An 18,329-nucleotide genomic window follows, 5' to 3' on the forward strand; every position below is an offset into this window, starting at 1 on the left:
ACATTCAGTAAATGCAGAGACTCGATTGCTTTCAGGTATTTAGGGGAATGGATTTAACATTTTCCATCTATGCAAATACGCAGATTCAATCTTAGTCTTACCTGCTAATTTGTCAAGTAGATATCATATACATGAGAGAAGACACTACTGCTACATAAAATGCACAAACAGATTTTAAGTGCAGAGTGGGACTAGTTGGAACATACTATTCTGTACCATTTCTACTATAAAATTAACTTGTGTACAATAATCCTCTCATCTGTGACAAGAGGGGCAACTGGAATAGATTCATCGTCAACAGACATCATACTTATTTCCTCTGAACATTAGACAAAATGAAGGCATTAAAGATATGGACAACATGTGATTTTTAGTTCCAAAGACTTGACTTGTCAAAAACGTAGCATCTAGCACAGGAATTAAACTTGAGCTAACTGCGTACAGCATTGCGTATAGTATTTATACATAAAAAGCAATTTAAAATAAGCTACAATTGCAGTAAATTCCCCTTAGAATTTTAACACAGAGTTTTAACAAGGAGGGATTGTGTCTTTAATACATAATGACCTGATTAACCAAAACAGCTTCTAAGGAGCCATTCCAGTCTACTGGATAAATAGTAGGCCATATAAAATAGAGTATGAATGAACACAGCTTGGAATGGCTTATTGATGTCTGTTTTGCTTTATGAATAAATACATGAAATATATTTTTTTTAATATCTGAAATATATACTGGCTCAATAGACCATGAAGACATCCTATAGGATACATAATATGGGTTCTTAAAGGGGAGAAAGCCTGCTTAAGTACTCACTGCTCTGTTTTTGAATGAACCACTCATGCTTCTGATGTACGTAGTAGCCGTTTATAGATATATATCTTTGTGATAAATTTCATCCTTCAATCCAATTTATTCTACTGTTATGAACAGTAAACCTTAGCTTTGGTTTAGCTGCTTATGAGAAGCTGCAACTACTTCCGTTATAAGCCTTATTTTCAGCTGCTCTACACTTGCAGCTGAGAAAGAAATGACATGAATCAAAAGCTGCCAGATTTGAGAGGAAGGAAAATAAGAATTTCATGCACAACATGAAAAATCTGAAAAAAACCCCAAACCTGGTTGAACTTAATATATCATTAAAAACTACCTTGTCAGGAAATTCAGCAAGAGTTTAACATTTTGGGAGCTTTCTAAACTTTTTGTTTAAAGCTGTCCACAGAGAAAAAGCTCCTGGAAAATCCATGCTTACTATATATTTGAAAAATAAAGCTGTTATTTGGCAATGCTATTGGATGTTATATCTTCTCTATAATACTACTGCTACATAAAGTATACGAACAGATTTTAAATGCTTTATAGATCAGTGTTTCAAGTACACAGCATGTGGCATATTGAAGATGAAATTTTCAGAATCTTAAGTTATAAATTACAAAAGCTGCTTCTCAAGTAATTTAGGTACCAGAACTGCTGTTTTCCAGATGTACCTAAACAGGATAGCCATATTCTGAAAATTTTTGTTGCAGCTGATGAGTATACCTAGTTGCCTAATGACTGTAAAATGTGGCCTTAGATATGTGGGTACTAAAAGAAACCCATTACTCTTAACAAGACTGATGCCCAGATCATTCAAAATATTTCTGCACAGAACTCCGACTGAAAAGTTAATTAGAGATTAAATCCCTTAGAAGATATGACCTTCTGGCATTTTGGAAAGATCTGACCATAAACATGGTATTTACATCCAAACTTTCTCTTAGGTGGCGCATGCAAAGCATATCATTCCACATCAGTTTTGTACAGTGAGTTCTAAATGAACTAATAAAGTAGATACAGTGAGAAAGGACAACGGTATGGAGTGACTGATTAAGGTTTAAAATTCCTTTCTTCTTTCTATCTCATATATTGTTGTAAGTGACTGGTTAGAAAAAAATCATCACTTTGGTAAGATAGCGTTGATATTGACTTCTTATCCTGCTCAGGTACGTGGCTCTGGGATTCTGTGGACACAGTTCTGACCTCAGTAAATAATGAGTATAGTATACATGACTGCTGACTTTTCAGATCTTTCTCTGCCGTACTATCATAGTAGCAAATTCTCTTGTGTTTTGTTTTTTAGTAAGTCTGTTTTATGCTTTGAAGTGTAATTGCTAAGCAAGTGCTAGAAATATGTGGCCAGGTAGTGCCTTAGTGCTTATCTCAGTGCTCCACAACGTTGCTGTTTCATACACCACGTCAAGAAATGAGGTAGATCCAAAATAATATTGCATCCAGAACACAGACCCAAGCAGTGTCACTAAAGATAACTTCATTTAGCTTTTAACAACAAAGGGCTTTTAATACAGAAGCAAGTTGCTGTTATTCCAGTCAGTGCAGTTCATTGTGGCTTATTATCAGAAAATTTTATTGCTGTCTATTTCATGTTTCTGTGTTTTGCATCAGAATAGGTAAACCAAAAATCTTAAATACTGTTTATGGCAGTCCAACTTGTATAACTCAAGAGGATATTATGAAGAAACCTCTTGTCACCAAAACTATCCCTTGAAGTATCTGATGGATTTATGTCTCTCTGTAGTCATGGTCAAATTTAGCCTTTGACTCTGACCGTGTCATTCTGAAAATTATTCTGATATCATTGCCATGCATTGTTTTAACATGCTAATGTACTGAACTATAATCTCTAGATGCAAATATATTCTCTCTCAAGTCTTCTGTAAAAAACTGTTCATGGACTTTCAAACGACTTTTCAAAACAGACTTCTCTTCTATTTTGAAAAATTACAGAATGTAGAGATGGGGTTTTCTTGGAACTACTGGTAAAATGGAAAATATTCTTTTCCAATGGGAGAAGACAGTTAGATCAAATTTATTCTTTTTGGATCCATAAATTCTTCTAGAACTTTGTGATGATGCTTTAAGAAGTTCAAGAGATTCTTCTACACATTTTCTAGAGTAGGACTAAGCCCACAGCTGCTGTATATGAAGAACAAGATGAAAGTCATTCAGGTATCTTAGTCTTGTAGAATCAAACAGGCCAAATCTCATTCTTCTTACTCTTCTAACTCCTCTTGCTTCTATGCATGTGCATTAACATAAAACATGATGATGTCTGAACATGATTCAATGTCAGAAATGACTGCTGTTTTAACAGGAGTATTTTCCTCCATAGAATATTTTTGCTACGTTGATAGAATACAAATAATAATAATTAAAATATATAGATATATCCCACTGAAATAAATCTCCTGTCCATTTTCTTCAAGATATTAGCACTTCTTTTCAAAAGCTATGAAGGAAGTTATAATATGCAATGGAGAAGTAAAGCACCTTTGACCATAATACAATTAATGTTGCACAGGATCAAACTATGAGGGAGTGTAAATATACGTAGAATACACAAACCATCTAAATTGAAATATAATTGTATCAGCATCAATAAAACAATCCAGCAAGGAAGGTCTAGATCATTTAGTCTTGTCCAAACTGGACTGGAATATCTGTCATAAAAAGAAGCTGGACATCCTAATAATGAGTTTTCTTTTGCCACAAGAATCATTATTTTCTGATTTGTCTATACTACTAGTAAACTCTCTTTGGCTGTGAAACAGGTAAATCACTCTGAATCTTTATTATTGTCTGTCTCTTACTGAAATCTATTATTGAATTACAGCTAGGAATTAATTTGAATACACTGTATGGTTTTATGTTTTTTTAAAATCATATCACCTTTATAGTATTTTGTCAGTGGCAGAATTTCAGGGAAGTATCTCAGTTATATCTCTTTTCTTATTTTCATCTAATGCATTCTTTAAGCACATCACAAACATAAAGCAAATGCTTCTGTTAATTTTAGAAGGCATTTCGGACTGCATTTTCTACTTTGTTTCACATTTCAAACAAAATGCTAGGTTTATTTAATGTAAGAATTCAAAGCACGAAATAGCCCTGCTCTTGTTAAATCCAATGACTGACTGCAAGATGTCTTGAAACAGCAAGCTATATAAATGCTAATAAATGACCACTGCATAAATGTAGTACAAAAATGGAACACAGACGTGAACAAAAATAAGGAAAGCAGCCCCATCCCCTCCCACCCCACATCCCTCTCTCTACACAACATTCCTTTCTCCATAGAACCTATATATAAAACACACACAAAGAACAGAAACAATTTTTAGCCTTTTATACCAGCTTGGAATTGCACTGCACTCTTATTTTCCTCTCTTCCTTAGTCATTTTTGTGACCTTTTCCCAGTGTAATTTCTCCAATATCCAGTAGCTGTTCTGCAGTCTTCATTAGATGTTCTTAGGTATGGAATTTAAAGCAGTCAGAGGTTACAGGATACAAACATAGCTATGTTCTCATGGTTATAATGTACTGGGACATTTTTAAGGCCCCGTATGCATATAAGAATCTTAAGATTCAAAAATGCTCATGCTGGCCATTTCTTTAGTACAGATTAAATGTCTTGTATATCACCATCATTTCTACATTCCTGTGGAGCATGGGACTTCTGACCCCACAGAAGAGAATAAAAAGAGTGATGAGGTGGCATCAATAAGCGAAGAAACAACTGCAGGGTGGATTTTCATCCTTAGTCTTAAGGACAATGGAATGTTCTTTTACAGTTTAACAAAAAACTGTGAAATATATGTGAAGGTATAAGGAAATGGAGGACCACTGAAGAGTGAATATAATATAAAAATTACACTATATGTAATATAAAAATATGTTATACACGCCACTAAGGCTAAGAGAATCTCCAAATCAGAAGAAATATGTAGGTAAATTTGCATTTGTCTGGTTTTATACTCTTGTCTCTGTTTTAGTGTTCATTCTGAAATATGCAAATATGTCCCTCTAAATGCACATACAGATTTGGCATCTGAAATAATCACACATTAGAGTAAATAGAATGGTAATGTAATTTCAAGTACTAGAATTCATGAAGTTTCACTTATACTATTGGAATCCTTGAGATTGAATAACAAGCATACTTAATTACCTGTCACAAAAATTTCTGCTAGAATGCAAAGTTGTATCATTTAATCTAAACAATACTACCAGGAAAGGTAGTTTAATATTAGTGTAAACCAAAGCTTAAAATTCTAAAGCTAAATGTCACCAAACCTTTAGGGAGGAAATTGAAACTGAAATTGGATCATTGCAGAGAAGACCATTGTTCACTTTTTACCAATCAGAATTCGAGGTGGAACAGCTCTAAGTTCAAAATGTAGATTTTGAGATACCCTTTCTTCCCAATGACAGTCATAGCCACAAACCCCCTGTATTTTCGTAAAACCACACATACATAGCTGTAGGTGTACATACAGATAACACACAGAGGCATACACAGGGGTTTCAGGAACTTGTCATTACAGTGCATCGAATTCCATGTTTCAGTTTAACAGTTACGACAAGACTAAGAACACCTGGGCATATGCCATGCAATGTCAAAAATCCATTCAATTATGGTAACAAGATCTTCAGATTTTCCACTATTATTAATTTTTGTTATAATTAGAGTCTGACTAGACTCTTCTTTTTTACTGATTTGGCTTTCTGTGTTAAAAATTCTATCATATCAATAAACATCAATTTCCATGATCCTAAGGTTTTTAATCATGTACACAGTCTAAACTGGTAAATCAGAGTTATTAGAACTTTAAAAAAAATAATATTCCATGTCCTGGTTAGCTCATGCAATATTTGAGCTGATTTCTCAGCTATTTAGCATACATGGTAATCAAAAATCCTGTAATTATATTAGACATGGATTTCTTTGGTAACCTTACCCACTCTGCACTCAAGTTTTCTCTACAAGCACGTTTGACACTAATAACTAAATATTAGTAGAGAAGAAGACACATGGAAAGTAAGGCACATGGAAAATAAGGAGGTGATTGGTGACAGCCAACGTGGCTTCACTAAAGGCAAACAGTGTCTGACAAGTTTGGTGGCCTTCTAAGATGGTGTTACAGTGTGGATGGGTAAAGGAAGAGCAACTGACGTCATCTATCTGGACTTGTGCAAAGCATTTGACACTGTCCCACACGACATCCTTGTCTCTAAATTGGAGAGACAGAGATTTGATGGATGAACCGCTCGGTGGATAAGGAACTGGCTGGTTGCTTGCACTCAAAGAGTTGTGGTCAACGGCTTGATGTTCAAACTTGCCATGACAAGTGGCGTTCCTCCGGGGTCGGTACTGGGACCTGTACTGTTTAACATCTTTGTTGGTGACATGGACGCTGGGATTCAGTGCACCCTCAGCACTGTTTAAAATCTTTATCTGCTACACAGATGATGGGACTGAGTGCACCCTTAAGCAAGTTTGCAGACGACACCGAGTTGTGTTGTGTGGTTGACACACTGGAAGGAAGGGATGCCATCCAGAGCAACCTGGAAAGGCTTGAGAGGTGGGCCCATGTAAACATCATGAAGTTCAACAAGGCCAAGTGCAAGGTCCTGTACATGGGTCAGGGCAATCCCAAGACACAAATACAGGCTGGGCAGACAATGGATTGAGAGCAGCCCTGTGGAAAAAGATTTGGAGGTACTGATGGATGAAAAGCTGGACATGAGCCGACAATGCGCACTCGCGGCCCAGAAAGCCAACCCCATCCTGGGCTGCATCAAAGGAAGCATGGCCAGCATGTTGAGGGAGGTGATTCTGCCCCTCTACTCCACCCTTGTGGTACCCCACCTGGAGTACTGCATCCAGCTGTGGAGCCCACAACATAAGAAGGACATGGGCCTATTGGAGTGAGTCCAGAGGAGGGCCACAAAGATGACCAGAGGGCTGGAGCTATGAGGACAGCCTGAGAGAGTTGGGGTTGTTCATCTTGGAGAAGAGAAGGCACCAGGGAGACCTTATTGCAGCTTTTCAATACTTAAAGGGGGCCTATAGGAAAGATGAGGAGGGACTCTTTATCAGGTAGTGTAGTGACAGGACATGGGGTGATGGTTTTAAACTGGAAGAGGGTAGATTTAAATTAGCTATTAGGAAGAAATACTTTATTGTGAGGGTGTTGAGACACTGGAACACGTTGCCCAGGGAAGTTGTGGATGCCCCATCCCTTGAAGTGTTCAAGGCCAGGCTGGATGAGGCTTTGAGCAACCCAGGTGTCCCTGCCCATGGCAGGGTTGGTGAAACTACATGATCTTCAACTTCAATGTCCCTTCCAACTCTAACCATTCTATTATTCTATGATAAGAAAAAAACATGAATAAAATCACCCATCAATAGAAGGCAAAGAATAGCAAAAGTCACGTGTTTAGATTTGTACAACAACAAAGGAAAACATTTCAAAAATGATCTGGTTTTTTTTTTGTTTTGTTTTGTTTTTTTCACAGAATCACAGAATGCATGAGGCTTGAAGAGACCCTCTGGAGGTCATCTGGTCCAACTTCCCTGCTCAAGAAAGGTCACCTAGAGGAGGATGCCCAGGATTGTGTCTGGATGCCTTTTGAAATCTCCAGGGATGGAGATGCCACAACAACTCGTGACAACCTGTAGCAGTGATTAAAATTAGCGAGCCAATGAGCCGTGTAAACTGTGATTGAAAGACAGTTCTGGATGCACTCAAGGGCCCAATCCTTTATCAAAAAAGTCCACTGTACTTATTTTACTGTTCTGTCCTATCATATTTTATTTGTTTGGACAGCTCTCATGAATGCAGATCCACTCAATACCAGGTGACATAAACCATGTTTCTTTGTGTGCTTACTTTTTACTAACCAAGCTTTGTAAACAATGTCCTGCTCCCATTATGTGAAATTAGTACATAGAAGGAAAGACAGAAAAGATACTGTAGAATTGCTTCCCATGTTTCACTTAAAGAGACCACCATGTGTCGACTATGCATGAATGCTAAAACACAGGTGTTCCAAACCTGGTCATAAACATTCCTGAGAAAGGGAGTGCTGCTATCCAAGAATATGCAACGTTGTTGGTCTTAGTGGGGTACAAATGACACAATTTCACTACATGAATGTGATTAATCTAATGAATTGAATCTTTTTACTCCTAAGAGATTTCTAAATTTTCTAAATTTTGTCTTTTTTTTTTTTTCCCCATGTTATTTTTAAATGACCTTAAGGGCTTTCTTAGGAAGAAAATGAAAAACAAAATAACATTTTGGGCAGTAGATTTTACAAAGGATGACAATGCATAAATGCAGATTTATTCCATGCATTATATATATAAAAACTGAAAAAGAAAGCGATGTGTTTGCGACCAAGACTGTTTGCTACCCTGCCTAGGTTTGAACAGGTAGATTTTCAAATTACTTTTAATTTTCAGTAAGCATGGGAGAACAGGGAAAATGTGAGGAGGGATGGATGGCTTGTTTATCCTTGTAAAAGACAGAGAAGTTGTATTTGTTGAGAGTGCACTGTTCAGATTCACAGAGAGAGTATGCCCTCAATTTCACTGCACTATACCAGTGTTCATTCAACTGATGAAGTTCTCAACTCAAAGGGCAGCATACACTTTGTTCTAAGTTCCTGCTGGAATGGAAAAGCTGACAGGGGGAAACTTGCACAAAGGATATTGTGCTGTTAAAGTTTGTTCAAAGCGACAGTTGTCAGATCTCTTTGAAATGAAATTGAAAAGGAAAAACCAATTTTCTTTGAGGACAAAGTTCAGCTCATTTGGTGTGCTGTACCTGCCTAATTTGCTTCCCTGTAAAAGAAATTTTGACTAAGTCTATTTGAAAACATAGTTCATACTAGTGCAGGCATAGCTCAGAAAGTTTAATTCCAGTTTGCATAATATTAATAGACAGTTAATAAAAATTAATTTCTTTATGTTTAAAACAACAGAAATGCCACATTTTGCTGACAGGATTGGACTTTTGTCTTACCAAATGTGATTTTTAAGGCATTGACTTGAGATAGGCTGTCCTGGTTTCAGCTGGGACAGAGTTAATTTTCTTTCTAGTTGTTGCGCTTCAGATTTGGTATGAAAGGAATGTCAATAATACATATTGTTTTAGTCATTGCCAGGTGATGTTTATAGCTTTCAAGGACTTTTTTTCAGCTTCACATAGAAGCTGAGAAGAAGCCTAGACAGAACAGTGGAATGGCCAATGGAATATTCCCTACTATAGATGTCATGCTCAGTATATAAATGCGGTTAGCTGGGGGCTGGGTACTTGTGATCACTTCTCGGGATGGCGCCAATTCACTGGGTGGTGAAAGTGACTTGTGTCGTTATTATTATTGTTATTATTATTTTTATTTTCATTTTCTGATATTGTTCTATTAAACTGTCTTTATTATCTCAACCCACATCTCCAACTTCTTGGAGTTGTGGTCCTAGCTGCCAGTTGGGTTTAAACCACGACACAAGCAACATCCTTTTTAATGTTTTCTTTACTTACTTTTTTTCAGTAATGGATAGTAATGAGATTTAATATATTTCAGGATTGAGTTGAGCTCCTAGGAAATTTAAGTTATTTTGGAAAAAAGTAAGTATCAAAACCAGATATGCAGTAAATCTAAATTTACTACATAGCTTCAAATATTTTCCAGTACATATTAATTAAACTTTGGGTAAGATAATAAAATATAAACATATCACATAGGCTACAATGTTTATTAATTATGAAATTCTATGATGCATATGATTATAATTATGAAAATATAAGATAACAATACCACCTTATACTTTATGAAAGACATTTGGATGTATTGAAAAATAACTCAAAATGTGCCATCTTTATGTTTCAGAGTGTGTTAGAAGAGTTGGATAACCATCTAGCAGTCTGCAGTAGATTTTTATTTCTCTCTGTTTTTCATGGAAAGGGGTTTGTCCCGCTGCGGTACTTGTAAACATGTAAGATACAAATGTAAAAATGGCAGATTTGATCTCAGGACTAGATTCTTGAAATATATCTATTATCTACTTCAAGAGCAACATGCCTCTGTTGCTGTATATTTATGAAAGCACCTCATTCCGCGTCTATATAAATAGAATGCCTATACTCAAGAAAGACCAATTCAATCCATATATCTGTTGAAAGCATTTTTAGAAAGGGCAGTGACTTAATGGGTTTGGAAAATCCTCTTTTTAGGTGTTGGTTATGCAAGTAAATATTCCTTTGCCATTAAGACTGGATTAACCAGCAATTTTAGCATAGCTGTATACTAAACTACAGTCAGATTTCCAGTTTTAACATTATCTTTCGGGACTGTGCTGATTCAGTCTGCTCTGAGCTGTTTCAATCAGCATGATCAGCTGCTGGATCTAGGGAGCTGTCTACACTAGGCCTTAAAATGTAATCAATAATGATACAACAAATGAAATCTAATTATCTAACTGAAATGAAAATTCTTGTGGCAGGACTTATTTAGCAAGGTTTGAGCTGTGGAAAGATGATCCTCACAAAGGATAATGGAATGGTAGTCAGTGAGTGGAGCAGCCTACTTTTCTGTCTTAATGTAGTTTGTGGGTAGACCATTGTTTTTCATAGTACTGCCAATCAGCATTGAAACTTACCTGTATCTAAAACTAAGGCCTCGATTCAGATGTGTTTTGGCCCTGCTTTCGTAATTTATGTTTGTAAGCTGTTTTTTTTTCCAACTGAGACTAATCCCTAAATTTTAAAATGCAGATCATTTTACACAACGGAAATGTAGTGTAATTGCCAATTTACAGATAGACATCTGAAGCGCAGAAGTTACCACTGCTTTGCTTAAAATCAGACAGAGGAAGCCTATCAGAGAACAAGGTTTTGCACTCAGTATAACACTTTCAAGCACCCTCAAAATTGGACTTCTCCTTTTCTTTTTACTTTTTTTTTTTTTTAAGTACGTAAGACGATGAGAACAAACAACTTAAAAAGATAAGCAGGTTAATCATAAGTACAGATAAAAGAAACCGAACAAATATGTTGGGATGTTCACAATGTGTGTAACACACATATTGAGAGCAAGATCATAGAGATGACAAAACAATATTATTGTCTGTGCAAAGTAGTTGAAGTTGTCTGGATGAAAAGCTGCATTCAGAAACAGTGGGTACTCAGAAGTAAAAATAGGCAACATTTGCATGCCATCAGCTTTCAAAACAACAGCATTTTCCTTCAGTGCTGGAAAACTATATCCAGAACTGCCTGAGGAATTCTTTTGTTTTCTGAAAATGATAATGGTCTGGCATCATTATGAGTGAAAACTGTTCCCTTTAAAGCGTGATAATACATTCTGGAGGGAGAACAGAATGCATATGTGTCCCAGAGTCTCAGGATGTTGGATCAATGCGCATCGGGGAGAGGAATGTGCTGCGTCATGTGCATTGATTGCCAAACACTTTTTTATATTTATTATATATCCTCTTTGTTTTGGTAACATGTTGCTCGGACCTGAGAATTTCCATTTTTGTGCTTTTTTTATTGTCTGTCCTGAAGCTAAACATATTAAAAGCCTGCTTTGCTGCCAGAAGCAGAAAGTAACATTAGGCTCAACCTCTTTCCAATGGATGAATCATGGCCAGTTCGCATCACAGTTTGCATTGCCGCAAAAACATCAACAGACTGGCACAACTGAAAATAGGTTAAGCTTCTGTTTAGTTTGCAGATTGGCAAACAGATGAGGATCACTGGTATTTCAATTATTGGTGAGCCAATGGCCTCTTCCGGGTATGAAAGAAACTGAAATATGTTCAGTCCTGGAAAACTCAACAGCGTTATACATTTGCTCTGAATTGCTCCTTGTTTGACAGAATATCTGGTGGAAAAGAAGGCCAGAAAATATCAACATACTATGATTATGTCACTGTAATCTTGCAGATAGTCATAAGGCTGGAAAAAAATGATACCATTTCAATAACAGAACAATTTTCTGTCTGTTAGAAACAATGTATGTTTTTAGAGAGGAGGGATATATAATGTCATGTGTACATTTATAACGGGGCACCTGGAAGAGATGCACTTTTGTGGCTCACTTTGAGCAGTTAAATTTCAGGCAAGGACGTGGTCTGAACCTGAATTTGCCAGATACCCTGACAGTAAAGGAAAACAAAAGCATTTTTATAAAATGCTATAAAGCATATTGCATGAATTTAGTAAGTTCAAATTGTAAGTCTCAAAACTTTTTAAGTAATAAGGGTTGTTTTGACAGATGCTGTTATATATGGATGCCAAACAAGAAGCCTTGTGAATTTATGCAGCAACCAACTTAACTACATTTTCCCACCCTGGGAAGAGCTGTAACTGCTTGTCTAAATCTCTGAGATCAGGTCACTAAAAGGCAATTCCTTCTTACCTCCTTCTGTGAGCAAGGCTAATGCCCAGCTCCTTTTCATGGGTAGGGGAAGTTTGTCTATTGTTCCGTAATCATAAGCATTTGGCAACATTCGTGCCCATTGGGATCATGCATTTCCTGATGCTCCAGGCTATGACACCCAGCCAGCTTCACAAATACCCTTTGGAGGCAGCTAATAGCATCAGGAATCTTTCACAGGTAGATGAAGAAAAAACCAGAAGCTTCTTTAGTGTTAGATTCGGAACTCCAAACTTTACCAGACTTACCTGTCACCAGCACGATTTCTTGTTTGATCTGCAAATCTTGTGTAGGGTTTGTGTTTGGGGAAAAATAATAATAATAATAATAATAATAATAATAATAATAATAATAATAATAATAATAATAATAATAATAATAACAACAATAAAATCAACCAAACAGTACTAGTAAAACGTTCTTTGATAAAATAGGCTTACATGGTTATGCCCACCTGGTTTTAACTGATATACATAGCTGATGCATTGCTCCATTCATGTTTAATAATTTAAACATGAATTTGTTGATCGGCAGTGGGTCAGCTAATAGGTAATCCTCTTGTCAGAAAATGGATGACACAGGGCTGTGAAGTGACGTGATGGAGCTGAAAACAGGAGGGGAGTAGCCTAGAGAGTCAAAGACTGAGCCTGAGCATTCTTGTGGCACTTCAGGGTGTCACACAAACTGCTGATTTGACAATAGACTGAAAAAGAGCAGTCATGTTTATGTTTGTAGGTGATTATGTCAAAAAGGCGTAAAAACGGGTGGGGATGAAACGAAACACTTTTTGTCATGTATACACTTGAATACAAAAAAGTATCTTGTATTTTCATTAGATCTTGAATTTCAACAAAGTGTCAATGGAACAGGTTTACTTTGGCTTCTTTTGGGGGGAGAGATTATATTTTTCAGCCTTCATAAAATAGTCATTTACAAATAAGTTTTTTTATCACCCTTAACAATGAATGATATCACCTAAGGGCATAAGTTAAGTTTTATGTACGCTAAGCACATTAATGTTTTATATTGAAGCTTTAGCATGCTTTTATCTTTTTCATTTTTCACACAAGATTAACAACCTGCTTGAATTTCTTTTATTGCATACTATTTCAGTTTTCTCTAAGCTGCTCTCCTAGGTTTAAAATTTAAGCTCTTTTCTGCAATATTTTCTTAACTAGCAGAGTTTAATTCATTTTCCATCAGAAAATTTCTATTCAAGCATGAGATCAGCCATTCAGCATGACATGTTTCAAGGAATTACAAGTATTAGTTAATGAATTTCTGAACTATATCACCGATATTTATTCCTGAAGACTTTGGAATTACTGAGATGCTATTAAAAGAGTGGGGAAAAAAACAATCTACTATTTTCACAAGAAATATTGCACGATGGTCTTTTTTAGTATACCCTTCTTTCACTACTAAAATAATGGAACAAATACTATACCATGAAGAGCTAGTCCAAAAACTGTGGAAATTTTTGCATTGATTTTTATTGAGCTTACTGGTAGCTCAAAACTAGTACATCTACTGTAAAGAGAGGCAGAAAAAAAGCAAGTAAAATGGTCTTATGGAGAGACCTTGCCAGTCCCTCAGCATTTTAAATTGAATAAAAGAGCTAGTGTATGAAAGAAAGCAGTTCCAGATGATTAAGTGAAAGAACCTGTTCCAGATAGTTAAGTGAATATCTAGACATTCATTTGGATTATAGATGCCTATTTTCTCTGAAATTTTTATGTGAAACATTACAGAGAACATTATAAGGGCTAAAAAGTGAAGATGTAGAAGAGGCCACAGTATTAAACTGCAAGGAGATATTCACTGGGATACAGCAGATGATAGTTAAATTAGGCCATTCTTTAATGGATTAATGATGTGGAAGAGGAAATACATGAACTAATTACATCATAACTTGATGATAAATTGAGGATAAAGGAAGAATAACAAAACGGGACTTGGAGGCTGTTTCAGAGAAATCCAAATGGTTAGTACTGAGTAAATATGCATGCTCAGTATAAAGGACTGAGAAAACAAAGGTGAAAATTTACAAGAGTAGAAGACAATGCAACAGAAAGAAGTTTATAGTAAAACTACGCAATGAAGCAGATTCAGTCGTATGTGTACATAGGACAGGTGATTAGTAGGATCAGATCCTTGGATCAGATTCTGTCCCATAAAAATCATTCACATCAAGCCCTCTTGACTTCATGGTGAAAGATGAATCACACAAACCAATGTTTAGAAGAAATGTGTATTTTTGATTTGGATAGGAGGTGCTGTGGGTTAGGGAAACGGCAATACAGTTAGTTTTCTTTACACCTTAATCTGGGTGTATACACTTGTAGAAATAATGTTTGGACTTAGGAAAAGAATACTAGCAAATAAATGATTCTGTTAGCCTGTCTGCCGTTTATGTGGCAGCACAAGAATCTGATTTTGAGTCAATGTTTTCAAAAACTGCTTCTAGATGGTGGGGGATTGTGCCTTAGCAGTACATTTAGCTGTTATTGGCATCAGAATTACCAATCTGAACTAATTTGTATGGCTATAGTTTTTTCCTTTAAAACCAAGGATTAAGGAATTAGATTTTTCTGACTTTTAACACTTTCACGAAAGAAGAGTCAGGTACATTCCACAAAACAATATAAAACAAAGATATCTTGGTTTAGTTCGTAGTAGCATGTACATGAATCAGTGTTCTTCCCATCATTGTCAGTGATTCTTACTGTGATCTTGGTCAAGGTCCCTTCTTGACCTGAGTGGGTCGAAACTGATCCTTACTCATCTGTTCTAATTACCTTCTGTTTAAAATAAAGCTAATACTAATCTCAAAGTGCTGGTGCAGGGGTTTTAATTCATTCTTACAGAATATCTTTTTTCTGACTGTGGTAAAAGTGAAGACTTCTTTACCGTGCAACATCAACAATTCTTATTCTTTGTAAACTATATAGAAAAGGGAGAGTGTAACGGAAATGGATGGACAATTGGAAGGACATTACAGAAAAACAGCAGATCACAGAGTCATTGCTTTGAAATCACAAGACAAACTTTCTGAAGGCTTTAACTTCTGAAAAAGTTTTAGCATTGTTTTTGATGTGATTGACTTTGCTCAATGTTCTTCTAGCAGATGGCAAATGTTGTCATTATTCTTGAAAGAAAAAGAGGTTGTTGATGAATTTTGTACCGAAATAGATTTTAAATGGTTTACTTATAAAATCAGACAAAGGACAAAATAATAAGATAGTTACTACTATGAAGATTAGAAGTGAAATTTTGGAATGCATAAATCTTGGCAGAAGTAGTGAGATAATGTGTAAATGCCAATGTAATTAGAACGCACCTTCAGTTCTTCACTCTACTTCCTATATAATTATTCCAATGCACACTAGAAATCAGAGAGATTTTTTTCATTTGCTTTGAATCCGGGAACATATATCTCTCTCCTGGATGTGTTGTTTCAGTGAAAATGTACAGACTCCTGAAATGAACTGAAGAGTGTTGACAGTTCTGAATAGCCGTTATATGCAGGATTTCCCCTCACACACCCCCACAAACCTCCAAAACACAAAAAAGCCCTCACAACCCAACCAACGCTCTTGCCCAAAACACAGCTTATTTATTAAATTGTTTTTGTGATGCCATATTTTTAAAACATAGCTATTTATCCAGTCAAATCAGTTCAGAGTCTCTTCATTGTCTGGTAATTCTTCTGTTTAGTGTCACTGCATCCACAATATACAACCCCAGCATTGCTTATGCATTAATGGGTTTGTGTCAGCCTCAGTGGATTTATACCATTATGTGCCCTCTGCTCAGTGTTCTCCCAATAGTGCAGGTCAGATTCAGCTCTCTTATAAAGCCCCTGTCCATAAAGTATGGAATCATTGAATAGTTTTGCCAGATGTTCTTACAGATGAGCAATGAGATTGTAATTAAAAAAAAAGTAGTTTACCAGGGAAATAAAGGACATTGACTCAGATTAAAATTAAGAAAAGATAACAGTAAGTTCTTAATGAATGATTGGAGGCCATCACACTGAAACAGATCCTTTCAGTCATATAGGCTGGTCATCACTTCTGTAGATCCAATAGCAGTTTTTCTTTCTCAGAAATGTATCAAAATAGAAGTAGCTCTCTCTCTTCCACTACCAGAAGGCTATTTTATAATTCTTATTCTTTAGGTAAATAGAAACTTTCCTCCAAATCAAAGCCTAAATTACTTCATGTTGTGTTTATGGATACGTAGTTATGCAAGTGCTGTCCGCTATCTTAAATACCCCTTTTCTCTTCCAGTGCTCCTCTTCTAATATATTTATGAATATAAATCATATTTTGTCTTGGGCTTTTTTTTTTATAGACTAAAATAGATGAAAATTTTTAACTATCTTCTCTTACTTCTGAAAACATACTACCCCAGTAAAACATTTGTTAGCAATCCATGAACTCTTTCATAGAATCATAGAATCATGGAATCATGGAATCATGGGATCATGGAAACATAGAATCATAGAATGGTTTGGATTAGAAGGGACCTTAAAGATCATCTAGTTCCAATGCCGCTGCGATGGGCAGGGACACCTCCCACTAGACCAGGCTGCTCACAGCCCCATCCAGCCTGGCCTTGAACACTTCCAGGGATGGGGCATCCACAACTTCCCTGGGCAACCTGTTCCAGTGCCTCACCACTCTCACAGTAAAGAATTTCTTCCTAATATCCAATCTAAATCTACCCTTCCTTCTATTGTCAATGACAACGCTGAACAGGGAAATGCCTTTTGTCATCCTGCAGTCCCATTCTTCATCTGTGTTGTTAGTATTAATGAACAGTTTGGTTCCGGTGTCCTGAAATGCACTCAGGCAGGCTGTGGACTGAGCTTAGCCCTGAACTAACACTCCACTTGTAGCCAGCAGAGAGCTTTCAGCTTTATTAGGTATAGGATAGGAGTATCCCACTAGAGTCACTTAGTTCTGTTTTTGCTCTTTGCAACAGTTTAAAACCAAAACAAAATGAAAAAGTTTGCACTCCACTTGACTGAAGAGCTACATCTACCTATTCTTTTTCCCAAAGTGCCTGCAAAAGGCCACTGGTGGAAGGAAACTGGTATCTTGATAAAATCTGGAGGAAATTTTTTATTCTATGGGTGTATAGAATAAACATATGAAATAGAAACTCTTTTTCTTTTACTCATTTTGCTTCTATTTAGATAATCCATGATTGTGTGTACTTGTGGTAATTCCTACAGAGCACATTCAGAGCAGAGTTTATATGAATTAAGATCTCCCTGCCATTGTCTTTCCTTTCTACTATTAGATTAGGATGCACCCAACAAGCATATGTGGAACCTGATACCAGGATCAAGCTCTGATAGAAGTGATATCTTGAATACTGTGTAATTGAACAGTTTGAGCAGCATTGTTTCCTTTTTTTCCTAACTGTAAAAAAAACATTTAACTACATCAACTCTTTGTGAAGTACTGTTCTTCCTGCAGAATGAGATGAATTGGCAGGTGGCTATTAGACTAGTACTTAACATGTTTTGTTCCCTGAAGGTGTAATGCAGTGATGAAATTAAAACTCTGAGTTGAAAATATGTTGGTCTGTACTCAAGGCACAAAATGCGCAGTCTTTAACCAGAAGCCAACCACCAGTTACTGGTAGTGACAGAACATGCACTCTGGGGACCTGAATGCATCATTTGTTTAATAATCATATGGCAGTGAGATACATAAGATAGGACATATATAAACAATGTAAATCTCCATTTGCCCCAGAAATAGGCTGTCTCAATATATTTGTGTATATCATAATAAAATGTTAGGTATTAGCTACTTTTTTCAAATAGTGCCCTAGATTTGAAGCCTACTGAACTCTGTATATGGTGATTAGACAGTATTTAAGGAAACCCCTTTAACATTATAAATGTTTGAGCCAAAATTCTGCACCAGTACCTCTGTTAGGAAAGATGGTATCTGTATTTGGATGCTTAGGTGTTATGGTTTGACTCCGGCCAGCAGCTAAGCCCCACACAGCCTCTTGCTCACTC

This window comes from Larus michahellis, chromosome 4 (assembly GCF_964199755.1).
Source record: "Larus michahellis chromosome 4, bLarMic1.1, whole genome shotgun sequence".
Lineage (NCBI taxonomy): Eukaryota > Metazoa > Chordata > Aves > Charadriiformes > Laridae > Larus > Larus michahellis.